The sequence below is a fragment of the Oncorhynchus kisutch genome, linkage group LG20, assembly GCF_002021735.2.
Source record: "Oncorhynchus kisutch isolate 150728-3 linkage group LG20, Okis_V2, whole genome shotgun sequence".
Taxonomy (NCBI): Eukaryota; Metazoa; Chordata; class Actinopteri; order Salmoniformes; family Salmonidae; genus Oncorhynchus; species Oncorhynchus kisutch.
This window is the reverse complement of record NC_034193.2, coordinates 15954739-15969922: the sequence shown is the minus strand read 5'-3', so window position 1 is coordinate 15969922 and position 15184 is coordinate 15954739. Positions and strand designations below refer to the sequence as shown.

Sequence of the window (15184 nt, the reverse complement as noted above, 5' to 3'; positions counted from 1 at the left end):
ACCCTACCTAGAGCTGGCTGCTCGGCTAAACTGAGCAATCGGGGGAGAAGGGCCTTGGTCAGGGAGGTGACCAAGAACCAGATGGTAACTCTGACAGAGCTCCAGAGTTCCTCTGTGGAGATGGGAGAAACTTCCAGGACAACCATCTCCGCAGCACTCCACCAATCAGACCTTTATGGTAGAGTGGCCTGACAGAAGCCACTCCTCAGTCTCTCAGACCATGAGAAACAAGATTCTCTGGTCTGATGAAACCAAGATTAAACTCATTGGCTTGAATGCCAAGTGTCATGCCTGGAGGAAACCTGGCACCATCACTACAGTGAAGCATGGTGGTGGCAGCATCATGCTGTGGGGATGTTTTTCAGAGGCAGGGACTGGGAGACTAGTCAGGATCGAGGGAAAGATGAACGGAGCAAAGTACATAGCAAAGGTCATGCTACAGAGCGCTCAGGACAGCCGACTGAGGCGAAAGTTCCCCTTCCAACAGGAGAAACGACCCTAAGCACACAGCCAAGAAAATGCAGGAGTGGCCTATCTAAATGACAGAGCTCGAGAGAAGAACGGGAGAGCAAATACAGGTGTGGCAAGCTTGTAGAGTCATACCCAAGAAGACTCAAGGCTGTAATTGTTGCTAAAGCTGCTTCAACAAAGTACTAAATAAAGGGTCTGAATACTTATGTAAATGTGATATAAAAAAAAAAACTGTTTTTGTTTGCCATTATGGGCTATTGTGTGTAGATTGATGAGGGGGAAAAACTATTTGATCCATTTTAGAATAAGGCTGTAACGTAACAAAATGTGGAAAAAGTCAAGGGGTCTGCATACTTTCCGAATGCACTGTAAGTAAAAAATAAATAAAAAATATCTGTACTTTACTTTTTGTATTTTTGACAACTTTTACTTCACTACATTCCAAAATAAAATAAATGTACTTTTTACTCCACACATTTTCCCTGACACCGAAAAGTACATTTTGAATGCTTAGCAGGACAGGAAAATAGTCAAATTAACACATTTATCAAGAGAACAACTCTGGTCATCCCTACTGCCTCTGATCTGGCGGACTCACTAAACACAACTTATTTGTTTGTAAAGGATGTCTGAGTGTTGGAGTGTGCACCTGGCTATCCGTAAATAACAAAACAGGAAAATAGTGCTGTCTGGTTTGCTTAAAGAAATTTGAAATTATTTATACTTTTACTTTCAGTTTTGATACTTAAGTATATTTTATCAATTACATTTACTGTTGATACCTAAGTATATTTCAAACCAAATACTCTTAGACTTTTACTCAAGTAGTATTTTACTGGGTAACTGTAACGGTCGTCGGTGGAAGAAGGCGAGGACCAATGTGCAGCGTGGTAAGTGTCCATCTTTTAAATAAAGTAAAAGAACACTGAACAAAAACAACAAAGTGAATGAACGCAACCGAAACAGTTCTGTCTGGTGAATACACAAACACTCAACAGAAAACAATCACCCACAACTCAAAGGTGAAACCAGGCTACCTAAGTATGGTTCTCAATCAGGGACAACGATTGACAGCTGCCTATGATTGAGAACCATACCAGGCCAAACACAGAAACTCACACCCAACCCAACTTACACCCTGACCATACTAAAACAAAGACAAAACAAAGGAACTAAGGTCAGAACGTGACAGTACCATTCACTTTAACTTGAGTAATTTTCTAAGTTATCTTTAATTTTACGTAAGTATGACAATTGGGTACTTTTTCCACCACTGGGTGAAGTTAATGAAGAAAAAGAGGAAGAAAGAGTCTGCAGTGAGGTTACAAACAATGCAGCTCAGTGTGTGTGTGTGTGTGTGTGTGTGTGTGAGATGAGGAAGCAGAGGCAGAGGTAAGAGGTAAGAGAAAGAGAAGGGCAATTCCACTTTAAAATGCATTCCAAACAAAAGCTATTGATTTCAAAGTTTAACAACCATACAACTCTATGCACAAGGACTATTTTGAACAATGTGCACAGAACATTTCATAAAAACACATTGACTGGAAGAACTGTGCAGATAAAAAGTTTGGTAAGAGAACTATGTTAAAATCTCACTCAGTTTCTTATGCGACCACATTTTCCAAAAACTGAAATATCAAATGAAATTGTATTTGTCACATACACATGGTTAGCAGATATTAATGCGAGTGTAGCTAAATGCTTGTGCTTCTAGTTCCGACAGCACAGTAATATCTAACAAGTAATCTAACAAATTCACAACAACTACCTTATACAACTACCTTAAAGGGATGAAATAAGAATATGTACATATAAATATATGAATGAGCGATGGTCGTACGGCATAGGCAAGATGCAACAGAAGGTATGAAAGACAGTATACACACATATGAGATGAGTAATGTAGGATATGTAAACATTATTAAAGTGGCATTATTTAAAGTGATTATCGATACCTTTATTAAATCAATTTATTAAAGTGGCCAGTGATTTGGGTCTCTATGTTGGCAGCAGCCTCCCTATGTTAGTGATGGCTGTTAACAGTCTGATGGTCTGAAAGTCTGATGGTCTTTAGATAGAAGCTGTTTTTCAGTCTCTCGGTCCCAGCTTTGATGCACCTATACTGACCTTGCCTTCTGGATGATAGCGAGGTGAACAGGCAATGGCTCGGGTGGTTGTTGTCCTTGATGATCTTTTTGGCCTTCCTGTGACATCGGGTGCAGTAGGTGTCCTGGAGGGCAGGTAGTTTGCCCCCGGTGATGCATTGTGCAGACCGCACTACCCTCTGGAGAGCCTTGCGGTTGTGGGCGGTGCAGTTGCCGTACCAGGCGGTGATACAGCCCAACAGGATGCTCTCGATTGTGCATCTGTAAAAGTTTGTGAGGGTTTTAGGTGACAAGCCAAATTTCTTCAGCCTTCTTAGGTTGAAGAGGTGATGTTGAGCCTTCTTCACCAAGCTGTCTGTGTGGTAAGACCATTTCAGTTTGTCCGTGATGTGTACGCCTAGGAATTTCTTCTCCACTGCTGTCTCATTGATGTGGATGGGGGGTGCTCCCTTTGCTGTTTCCTGAAGTCCACGATCATCTCCTTTGTTTTGTTGACGTTGAGTGAGAGGTTGTTTTCCTGATACCACTCTCCGAGTGCCCTCACCTCCTCCCTGTAGGCTGTCTCGTTGTTTTTGGTAATCAAGCCCACTACTGTTGTGTCGTCTGCAAACATGATGATTGAGTTGGAGGCATGCATGACCACGCAGTCATGGGTGAACAGGGAGTACAGGAGGGGGCTGTGCATGCACCCTTGTGGGGCCCCAGTGTTGAGGATCAGCGAAGTGGAGATGTTGTTTCCTACCTTCCCCACCTGGGGACGGCCCGTCAGAAAGTCCAGGACCCAACTGCACAGGGCGGGGTTGAGAACCAGGATCTCGAGCTTAATGATGAGCTTGGAGGGCTCTATGGTGTTGAATGCTGAGCTGTAGTCAATGAACAGCATACTTACATAGGTATTCTTCTTGTCCAGATGGGATAGGGCAGTGAGCAGTGTGATGGCGATTGTATCGTCTGTGGACCTGTTGGGGCGGTATGCAAACTGAAGTGGGTCTAGGGTGGCAGGTAAGGTGGAGGTGATATGATCCTTGACTCGTCTCTCAAAGCACTTCATGATGACAGAAGTTCAGTTAGCGTTGCCTTGGGTACAGGAACAATGGTGGCCATCTTGAAGCATGTGGGGACAGCAGACTGGGATAGGGAGTGATTGATTGATCCATTTTGTCCCTATACCGACATTTTGCTTGATTGATTGCCTTGCGGAGGGAATAGCTACACTGTTTATAATTCTGCCATATTCCCGAACTCTTTCCATGGTTGAATGCGGTGGTTTGCGCTTTCAGTTTTCCGCGAATGCCGCCGTCTTTCCACGATTTCTGGTTGGGGTAGGTTTTAATAGTCACAGTGGGTACAACATCTCAAATGCACTTCCTAATAAACTCACTCACAGAGTCAGTGTATAAATCAATGTTATTGTCTTCCTGGCACATTTTCCAGTCCACGTGATCAAAACAGTCTTGAAGCGTGGATTCCAATTGGTCAGACCAGCGTTGAATGGTTCTAGTCACGGGTACATCCTGTTTGAGTTTCTGCCTACAGGACAGTACGAGCAAGATGGAGTCATGGTTGGATTTGCCGAAGGGAGGGCGGGGGAGGTCCATGTATGCATTGCGGAAGTTAGAGTAGAAGTAGTCCATTGTTTTGCTCGAGTGGGTACAACAGTCAATATGCTGGTAGAATTAGGTAGCCTTGTTCTCAAAATAGCTTTGCTAAAATCCCCAGCAACAACAAATGCACCCAGTTTACATAGAGTCCAGGGAAGTTCTACACGGCTATACACGGCTGTGAGTATAATTGAAGAGAATTCTCTTGGGAGATAATGTGGACGGCATGTATTTCTAAGGAATTCTAGGTCATGTGAACAAAAGGACTTGAGTTCCTGTGTGTTGTTATTGTTACACCATGAGTCGTTAATCATGAGGCACACACCCCTCATTTCTGACGGCGCGACGCATGAAGAGCCCCGGTGACTGTACCGACTCTGACAACATATCCCGGGTGAGCCATGTTTCCGTGAAATAGAGAATGTTACAATCTCTGATGTCTCTCTGGAAGGCAACTCGTGCCCTAATATCGTCCACCTTGTTGTCTTGAGACTGGACAATGGCAACTAATATGCTCGGAAGCGGTGGGTGGTGTGCTCGCCTTCTCAGTCTGACCAGGAGGCCGCTCGATCTGCTTCTCCTGCGGTGACAACGTTGTTTTTGGTCAGCCTCTGAGATTAGATCCAATGTCCAGGGTGGAGGTCCGAACAAAGGATCCGCTTCGGGAAAGTCGTATTCCTGGTCGTAATGTTGGTAAATTGACGTTGCTCTATATCCAATAGTTCTTCCCGGCTGTATGTAATAACACTTAAGATTTTCTGGGCTAACAATGTAAGAAATAATACATAAACCAACAAAATTACTGCATAGTTTCCTCAGGACTTGAAGCGAGGTGACCATTTCTGTCGGCACCATCTGGCCATATCTGCTCCGAATTAAGATTCAAAGATTTCTGTAGAAGGAATGGGGTGTCAGCTATGACATGACACCTTGAGCTTAAATTTTTTTATTTTGGTTATTGAACTACAGTAAGTGGAATGGATTTACACCCAGTAACTGAATTACCGAAAAGGAATTACCTCATAGGTCGCTGATCTGTATAATTGTGGATATGAATGTCATTCTCTTCATGGTGATGTATCTGAATAGGTACACAAAGGTAAAAATATGCAATATCCTCCTTTGCATATTTGGGTATTATTCTAATGAGCTCCGCCCCTAAACAAGACCGAATTTGGAAATCTGAATCTGTCCTAGACATCTATGTTTCACAAGTTTGGACAGTACAGTAGAGTAGAGTATAGTAAAGTATCGTTCAGTACAAAACAATACAGTAGAGTACAGTACAATACAGTACATTATCTGTACTCTAGTGTGCTGTGCGTGTACTTTAATGTCTAAACTGGTGAAACATAGACATCTATGATTGGTTCAGATTTGGTTCCGGTCACCAATCATGGACGTCTACATTCGCACCAAATCAAGGCCGGAACGGACCAAAAATCAACATGGGTGAACATGGAAATCTAGGCCGATCCGACCCAAAAAAACATCTGACGTGGTTGAAATCAAAGCCAAGGCGAACTGACCAAATGTAAACTATTTTTCAATGTCCATGGACGTCCGGTGTTGGTCGGTGCTCAGTGGGCGCAAATGCAGTAAATGGAAAGAGAGGAGGCTCATGGGTCGGTGTCAGTACAAGTCTGGAGAGGTAACATTAAATGGAGAGAGAGAGAGAGAGAGGCAGAGTGAGAGGAAGGGGTTGTTCATACGGTTTTCCCAGTTTTGCTTTGACCGACAGATGGAGAAAGAAAACAGTTATGAGCTGAACATAACAGTATGCCAGTGGAAGAGAGGACAGCAGGTACCCAACTGTAGTTTGTGACTACAACGATTTAGCCAATTTAATTGCAGTAAATCTGTTACAGATTTTTCTGAAATTCTGTTACCAATTACGAGTTTTAATCACTTAAAGCTGCAATATGTAACTTTTTGGGCGACCCAACCAAATGTACATTGAAATGTGAGTTATAGATCCGTCATTTCATTGAAAGCAAGTCTAAGAAGTGGTAGGTCTGTTCTATGTGCGCTATTTTATGCTTCCCATGCTTAAGTTTAGTTTTTGCGTCTTTTACTTTTGGTTTTGTACACCAGCATCAAGCAGCTGAAAATCCAATGTTTTTGGTTATGGAAAATATATTTCACAGCGGTTTAGATGGTACAATGATTCTCTACACTATAGCTGCTTGTTTAGTCACAAACTGAAATTAGGCAAACTATTAGAATTAGCGCTTTCCGTATAGTGCATCTTTACTAATTAATAAAATAAAATGTAAAAACACTAACTAATTGGTAGGTCTACATTTACTTGTTACTGGACTTTCATTATCCTCTCTCCTCAGCTTAAAGATATGAGGAAGTTTATAATGGAATTACAAGGTATAAGGCAATGCTTATATTGTATATTATACATGTCAGTACATACATAGAACAAGTAGGTCACATGGGGGAGAGGCGTTGTGCCGTGAGGTGATGCTTATTTGTTTTTTGCAACCAGGTTTGCTGTTCACTTGTGCAATATGAGATGAAAGGGAGATCCATGGCTCTTTATAATATTGTACATTTCCTTGAATTTGTTCTAGACCTGGGGACTGTGAAAAAGACCCCTGGTGGCATGTCTGGTAGGGTAAGTGTGTGTGTCAGTGATGTGTGTAAGTTGACTATGCAAACTATTTGGAATTTCCAACACATTCATGTTTCTAATACAAACAAGAAGCGATGCAGGCTTCCCTCAACTCTTAGCCAAGAGAGACTGGCATGCATACTATTGATATTCACCCTCTGAATACAATGAAGAGTAAGACGTGCCTTTTGTTCTGGGCCTACTGCATCTTTAAGGATCCGCCGCTTTTTAAATTTTTTGCCTAAAATGACATACCCAAATCCAACTGCCTGTCGCTCAGGCCCTGAAGCAAGGATATGCATATTCTTGGTACGATTTGAAAGGAAACACTTTGAAGTTTGTGTAAACGTGAAAGGAATGTAATAGAATGTAACACAATAGATCTGGTTAAAGATAATACAAAGAAGAAAGAAAAACTGCAAGAGAAAGGCCATAATGTATTATTCCAACCCATATTCCAAAACACTTCTCCAAAACGAAATAATAAGTGTTGATATTAGTTAGCAGGGTTCTTTACCTCCACATTAATGTGTTTTGATGTATTTCTAATACCTTTTATGACTTTTTGTGATCGATGTTTTCTAAGAACCCTGTAAAAGAGTGAAAATCCACTCCGTCTGATGACAGAGTGTAGGAGCAATAAGACCATAATAAAATATTCAATCGGACTCCATTATCATGTGAAGCATTCATATAGCATATAGGCCCATAAGCGAATCCGAAGGTTCTAGTCAAAGTAGCGAGCCTTGCGTCACCACTTGGAATACTATAAGTTACATGTGTCCAACATAACCCTAATATTAACAGGCTGAGAGACAAAGAGCTAATATCTTGCGATCAATGTCCCACCATTAAATGATTGAGTTAACCTCAGCTCAGAGCTGCACAGTTAGAGGCCGAGCATATATGCTATGTGTAGTCTTTTACCATTACATCATACATAAAATAATAATTCAAGGAATATTACTCAGAAATATGAGGACAACCATTCGTATCCATTTAAAAGTAATCCGATTTATTACAGTTATGCAATAAGAATACAATGGCATAACAGAAGTCTTCAATGTCAAAAGAATACACAATATTCTAAATATTCTTTAGTCATTTAGCAGACACTGGAGATTGGTTTAGAATGACTCCAAGAACAAAGTTTCCACCAATCTTTTATTTTCCCCAGAGCGCCAAATCTCAGTATCTCCCATTGTCTAATTAACATCACTATGCTAGGCCAAAACAATAAGCAGAACTCTTATCTGAATGATGGGGGCGCACATCTCTGTCACTCCTCCATTGAACTGACTGCCATTCAGTGGTGTGAAGTACTTAAGTAAAAAATACTTTAAAGTACTACTTTAGACATTTTTTTTGTGGTATCTACTAGAGGTCGACCGATTATGATTTTTCAATGCCGATACCGATTATTGGGGGACCAAAAAAAAGCCGATGCCGATTAAATCGGCCGATTTTTCCGGAAAAATTATTTTGTATTAATGACAATTACAACAATACTGAATTAACTTATTTTAACTTAATATAAAACATCAATGAAATCAATTTAGCCTCAAATAAATAATTAAAAATGTTCAATTTGGTTTAAATAATGCAAAAACAAAGTGTTGGAGAAGAAAGTAATATGTGCCATGTAAAATGTGTGCCATGTAAAATATGTGCCATGTAAAAAAGCTAATGTTTAAGTTCCTTGCTCAGAACATGAGAACATATGAAAGTTGGTGGTTCAATATTCAACATACATGAGACTTCAATATTCCAAGGTAAGAGGTTTTAGGTTGTAGTTAATATAGTATTAATAGGACTATTTCTCTCTTATACCATTTGTATTTCATATACCTTTGACTATTGGATGTTCTTATAGGCACTATAGTATTGCCAGTGTAACAGTATAGCTTCCGTCCCCCTCCTCGCCCCTACTTGGGCTCGAACCAGGAACACATCGACAACAGCCACACTCGAAGCATCGTTACCCATCGCTCCACAAAAGCCGCGGCCCTTGTAGCGCAAGGGGAATAACTACTCCAAATCTTAAAGCGAGTGACGTTTGAAACAGTATTAGCGCACACCCAGCTAACTAGCTAGCCATTTCACATTGGTTACACCAGCCATTAGGCAGATAGGCTTGAAGTCATAAACAGCGCTGTGCTTGCAAAGAGCTGCTGGCAAAACGCACAGAAGTGCTGTTTGAATGAATGATTACGGGCCTGCTGCTGCTCAGTCAGACTGCTCTATCAAATCAGACTTAATTATGACATAATAACACACAGAAATACGAGCCTTTGGTCATTAATATGATCGAATCCGGAAACTATCATTTCGAAAACAAAACGTTTATTATTTCAGTGAAATAAGGAACCGTTCGGTATTTTATCTAATGGGTGGCATCCCTAAGTCTAAATATTCTTGTTACATTGCACATCCTTCAATGTATGTCATAATTACGTAAAATTCTGGCAAATTAGTTCGCAATAAGCCAGGCAGCCCAAACTGTTGCATATACCCTGACTCTGCGTGCAATGAACGCAAGAGAAATGACACAATTTCACCTGGTTAATATTGCCTGCTATACTGGATTAGTATTTGTAACTAGTGATTATGATTGATTGTTTTTTATAAGATAAGTTTAATGCTAGCTAGCAATTTACCTTGGCTTCTACTGCATTCGCGTAACAGGCAGGCTACTCGTGGAGTGCAATGGTTAGAGCATTGGACTAGTTTACTGTGAAGGTTGCAAGATTGAAACCCCTGAGCTGACAAGGTGAAAATCTGTCGTTCTGCCCCTGAACAAGGCAGTTAACCCACAGTTCCTAGGCAGTCATTGAAAGTAAGAATGTGTTCTTAACTGACTTGCCTAGTTAAATAAAAAGTATTAATAAATATATATATATATATTTTTTTATTTAATCAATTAATTGGTCAACCTCTAGTATCTACTATACTTTACTATTTATATTTTTGACAACTTTTACTTTTACTCCACCACATTCCTAAAGAAAATATGTCCTTTTTTAAAATGTCCATACATTTTCCCTGACACCTAAAAGTACTTGTTACATTTCGAATGCTCAGGCAGGATAGAATTATGGTCCAATTCACACACATATTAAAAGAACGTGTTGTCATCCCTACTGAATCTGATCTGGTGGACTCACTAAACTCAAATATTGCTTTTGTAAATTACGTCTGCGTGTTGGAGTGTGCCCCCGTCTGTCCGTTAATGAACATAAATAACACAATACTGCCACCTGGTTTGCTTAATATAAGGAATTTGATTACCATTTACTTTCCCTCAAGTATGACACTTGATTACTTTTTTCTGCCAATATACTTATGTACATTTAAAACCAGATACCTTTAGACTTTTACTCAAGTAGTATTTCACTGGGAAACTTTCATTTTCTATTAAGATATCTTAACTTTTAGTCAAGTATGACAATTGAGTACTGTTTCCACCACTGCCACTGTCCGATGGGCAGAATAACACAGTAACTCTGCAAAAATAAATCCATAGCACTTTATGAACTCTTTATGAACTCTTGAAACAATCCAAACAAGACAATTTAATTCACAAAGTAACATTCATTTAGTCAATTCAAGTTTTCATCGGTCTTAACACACCCGAAGGTGTCCGTGCTCCCAGGGATCTATGGGAACCTCCCTCCTCGGAGAAAGCCATGGATAAGGTTGTGTTAAACTTTTATGATATCCATCATATGGTCTGCCATCCAGACAATGCCATAAATCGGGATTGAGCCCTCACGCTGGGCCTCGGCACCTGCAAGTCGCTAGACTCATCTTAATCAATGGCCATCTTCGTTCACATTTGTTCTCTTTCTATTTTTCCACAACACCCTTTTCAATCTGTTCAACCAGAAATCAAAGCCATTAATTATGCCTCATTTTTAAGATGTATAATGGTTGAAGAATGTATCTATGCCTTAATTTCCTCAAAATAAATTCTTAGCTTTCATTTGACACCCAATTAGATATGCTCCAATGAACTTCCCATGTTGGTGCTCATGGCCCCTTCACATGGAACTGCCCAGAGCTCAGTCGTTCTCATTCTCCAGACATTTCTACGGGGTTAGTGTGTCAAGAAGACAGGTCTGAGGCTTTTGGACAGATACGTGAAACCATAAAACCACTCCATGTGTCCATTCAGTCGTGACATTATGCTCCTTGACTGGGTCTCTGGATATGGGGATGAATGCTAACAGCACAGATCCATTACAGCTCGGGTGTTAATGGACCATTCACTGGATTCACTGGATTCCCCTGGCACTCAGAGGGCTAGCTCACTTCTTCCCTCTCTCCATCTGCTTCCCTCCTCCCTCTGACTTTATCCCTACTTACACGTCTGTCTGTCTGTCTGTCTGTCCGTCCGTCCGTCCGTCTGTCCGTCCGTCCGTCCGTCTGTCTGTCTGTCTGTCTACAGCTGTGACTCAGTCCTAGCCTCCCAAATCTCATGGTTGCCTGAACACATGCCCTCTAGGGGATTGGGCTTTTGGTATTATTTTTAGGACCAGAAAACAGAGAGAGAGCAAAAAAGAAAATAGAGAACCTGAATATGTGGCTGAGGTGACCTTCCACATTTTCATAGTCAACCATACGCACACACCCACAGCACACGTACAAGGCACACACACACACTGAACTTTTACTGTCCCTACCGCTCTGTAACCAATACCTATCAACACACACACTCCTACATTGTCACATGCTTACTTTGGCTTGTCACTGATAGGGACAGTATAAGGGAAAAGGAATTACAGCGCAATAAAAGGTGTGGTTTATGAATTACAGTATATACTATAAGCTCAGGACCAATCAATGCAACACTGAAGGGAGTGAAGAGGGTATTTCGGCCAAATTCCATTTCCTCTTACTTCATACCTGCACTAGTATGTTGCTCATTTCTTTGGCCAAAAAACACACAGTGACTCTTTGAATAACTGAAAACCCCAAACCATAACAGTGGTGCGTCTACTATGTTATAGCATTGTGCATGTTTGGGGTCTAGAAGAAGACACCTCTGCTCTGAATAGTGCCTCAAGATTTGTATTTCCAGATCAACTGGAAGCGTCTTTAAAATACAACAAACAATTGAACAATTCGGAATCGAATAAATGCTAATTCACCCAAAATCTCAGATGACAAAATGCTGAATTGAGACAAACAACAGAATGCTCAAGTCTTGTCTTTTGAGCTGAACACATTGGTTCGTTCCTTGTGAGCGAGGTTGCCCCAAATACCGTTACAGAGTAGAAAGAGGAAAAAGGATATCTGCTCTAATACTGTTCAATTCTACACTGGTAGTTAATTACATACAGACGGCACGCTATGCAGCTGAATTCTGCTGAGGCTAACCTAATCCTCACACCTCTGGCCGAGGAGGAGGCTTATAATGTTGAAGAGATTACATTGCTGTTTAGGCCTAGCTAGTTGTGCACTGCTGGTACAAAGACAAGCAGTGGCATCTGTGGACCAGAAAATAATAATACTACAGTATACTACATTCACCCCCTCAAAAACACTTGTGAATACTGCAATATACTACAGTCATGTCCGCAAAAACCCTATATTGAATACTAGTGTACTACAGTCATGTCCGCAAAACACTACAGTGAATACTGTAGTAAAGACTGCAAAAACACTACAGTGAATACTGCAGTAAAGACCGCAAAAACACTACAGTGAATACTGTAGTAAAGACTGCAAAAACACTACAGTGAATACTGCAGTAAAGACCGCAAAAACACTACAGTGAATACTATAGTATACTACAGTTATGTCCGCAAAAACACAAGTCTATGGACTGCAAAATGTGTGACCTAATTTCATGTGATCTAATCTAATGTGAACAAAAAAAATATACATATATATCTGACAGCAATCCTGTCTCAAATGACATCTTATTTCCCATTATGCACTATAGGGTTTCGTCAAAAGTAGCACCCCCCGCATTGACATTATAAACATGGGGAGAGGGTGTGAGTGTTTGGAGTTTAGGCAAACCAACCACAAGCCCAAAACAAACATGGGTCTGACTCTGAGCTGTATGACAACAAGACAGCAATAGGGAAATAGATGTCATACATTTTAAAGACCATCTCATCATTCTGACAAATAGGAGACATTAAACGGTGAGTTGCTAGGCATGAAGTGGGAGAGTGAGAAAAAAAAAACACACATTCATACAATGTGTGCAATCAACCAATGAGAAGGCTTATGTGTAGCTATCCTCTATCACCTGAAACGGATTAACATTCTCTGCCATTGTATGGAGCTGGGTGCAATGAAAACCACAGAATTTGCACACCTTTATGAAGGCCTACATAGCACACTGCCCCGAGAGCACCTAGAGGTAATTCAAACCTTCCAAAGCCAGCAGTAGCAGTATGTCTTCCAATACAGTCAACTAAGCCAATGATTGTATTCGGTGACAGGAAAGGGAAATAACACATCCTTGAATGTGAACCAGTTGTATGAGTGGGTGGTTGGTGTCACCATAAACATTAAAGGCCAATCACCTAGAAAAACATCACAAGTAGAGGTAACTGCCAAAATAAAGCAAACACTTGAGTAAATGAGGGATACCAAGTATATTTAAAGCAGGTTCTTCCACACAGTCGTGGCTCCTGAGTTAATTAACAAATTAACATCCCATAATGTTTAGGGTCATGTTCACTTGTTAATGAGACCTGTATAAAAAAAAGTTATACAAAAATAAAAAAGTTATAATGTATAAAATTTCCCAGTTGCCCATTATTCTGGCTACCATGGCTAGAAGAGGTCACAGAGACTTTGAAAGAGGGGTCTCAAAGGAGCATAGGGGGTTTAAAGTGTGTGTGCACGTGTGTGTCTCAGTCACCAGATCTTAACCCAATTGAACACTTATGGGAGATTTTGGAGTGGCGCCTGAGACAGCATTTTTCACCACCATCAACAAAACACTCCCATTATGGAATTTCTCGAGGAAGAAGGGTGTCACATCCCTCCAATATAGTTCTAGACACTTGTAGAATCTATGCCAAGGTGCATTGAAGCTGTTCAGGCGGCTCTGGCAGTTCGTGGTGGCCCAACGTCCTATTAAGACACTTTATGTTGGTGTTTCCTTTATTTTGTCAGTTACCTGTATGTTTAACATAATACTATTATCTACAATAGGCCTAACTATCCTATTACACAAGCGAAACATCTGGAGCTCATGATTTTTAATCAAACTCTTGTTATGAAAAACAAATCTACCAATTGACATTTAAAAGGGGGAGAATCTGGCATATTGATACAGATTGACTGGCTGGCTGGTATTGATATCAGATAAGCTAACACAGATCATACTGTAAGTATAGTAGCCTAAATAGCCTAGGCTACAGCGCATGAACGTGTTGTTTGTGAATGTGTAGGATGTATAGTCAGTCTACTGTTATATAGCAGTTCGTAACAATAACAGACGGAGGATAGTTCAGCATTCCACACAACCATAATACTTTCCTGATATGACGAGCAACACATCGATTTATATCATTCAATAAACAAGAGTGTAACATGATAATTTATGAAGTAACTTCAATTCTAAAGATATATTCTGCTGATTACGTGTCTTGATATTGTGTATGATCGACTGAAGTCCGCTACTGGAAAAGTGGCTAAGAATATTTACATTCAGGCTGCGTTCATAGTGCCTCGCGCGCGCTACATGCGCATACCAATCTACATTGTATCCCAACATCGAATGCTTCCACAATAAAGAACATTTGTGAATACTTACATATTTATGTTCTTTCGGAAATCCTATAGGTCGCTTGAGAGATCTTTTAGGATGAACCGAAAGGAGTTTCAGCCCATCTCTCCACGGATATTTCCTACATATCCCAATGCTTAGGTAGAGGGCAGGGGCGTGGAACAGAGCGATTACAATTTTTTTTGGGTGCCGCAAAGAATTATGGTAGGAGTAGTATTAATATTTGTATGCAGCAGGCCAACCTCTATGAGGCCACATTATTCAATTGTATTAAACTGCCTTAGTTCAACTGTAAATCGCTTTGGATAAAAAAAAAGTGTCTGTTGAATGGCATATACTGTATTTCAAACTTCTAATGGCACAGATTAAATCAAACCTGTCATACTTTCGCATATTTGGTATATTCTAGTCTATTATGTTGACTTCTATTCTATTCTACTCCATTTCTGATCCCGTACATTCTATTCTGTTGACTTCTATTCTACTCTATTTCTGATCCCTTCTATTCTACTCCATTCTGATCCCTTCTATTATATTATATTCTATTGACTTCTATTCTATTCTACTCTACTCCCTTCTGATCCCTTATATTCTATTATGTTCCATGAAAAGCTACTAAGGTCATTTG

The 15184-nt window shown here is 40.4% G+C and overlaps 1 protein-coding gene across 6 annotated transcripts in view; it reads right to left on the bottom strand.

The window, feature by feature from the left end:
* Window positions 1-14749, bottom strand: part of LOC109865377 (pleckstrin homology domain-containing family A member 1-like) — a 46466-nt gene extending 31717 nt beyond the window's left edge. For 3 of the 6 annotated variants that reach the window (XM_031799232.1, XM_031799231.1, XM_020453506.2), the window contains exon 1: window positions 14584-14717. The gene's annotated coding sequence lies outside the window, so the exon portion shown is untranslated. Of the gene's footprint in view, window positions 1-14583 lie in introns of all 6 variants that reach the window. The other 3 variants (XM_031799234.1, XM_031799235.1, XM_020453504.2) reach the window with 2 other exon arrangements.
* Window positions 14750-15184: the final 435 nt, after the last annotated feature.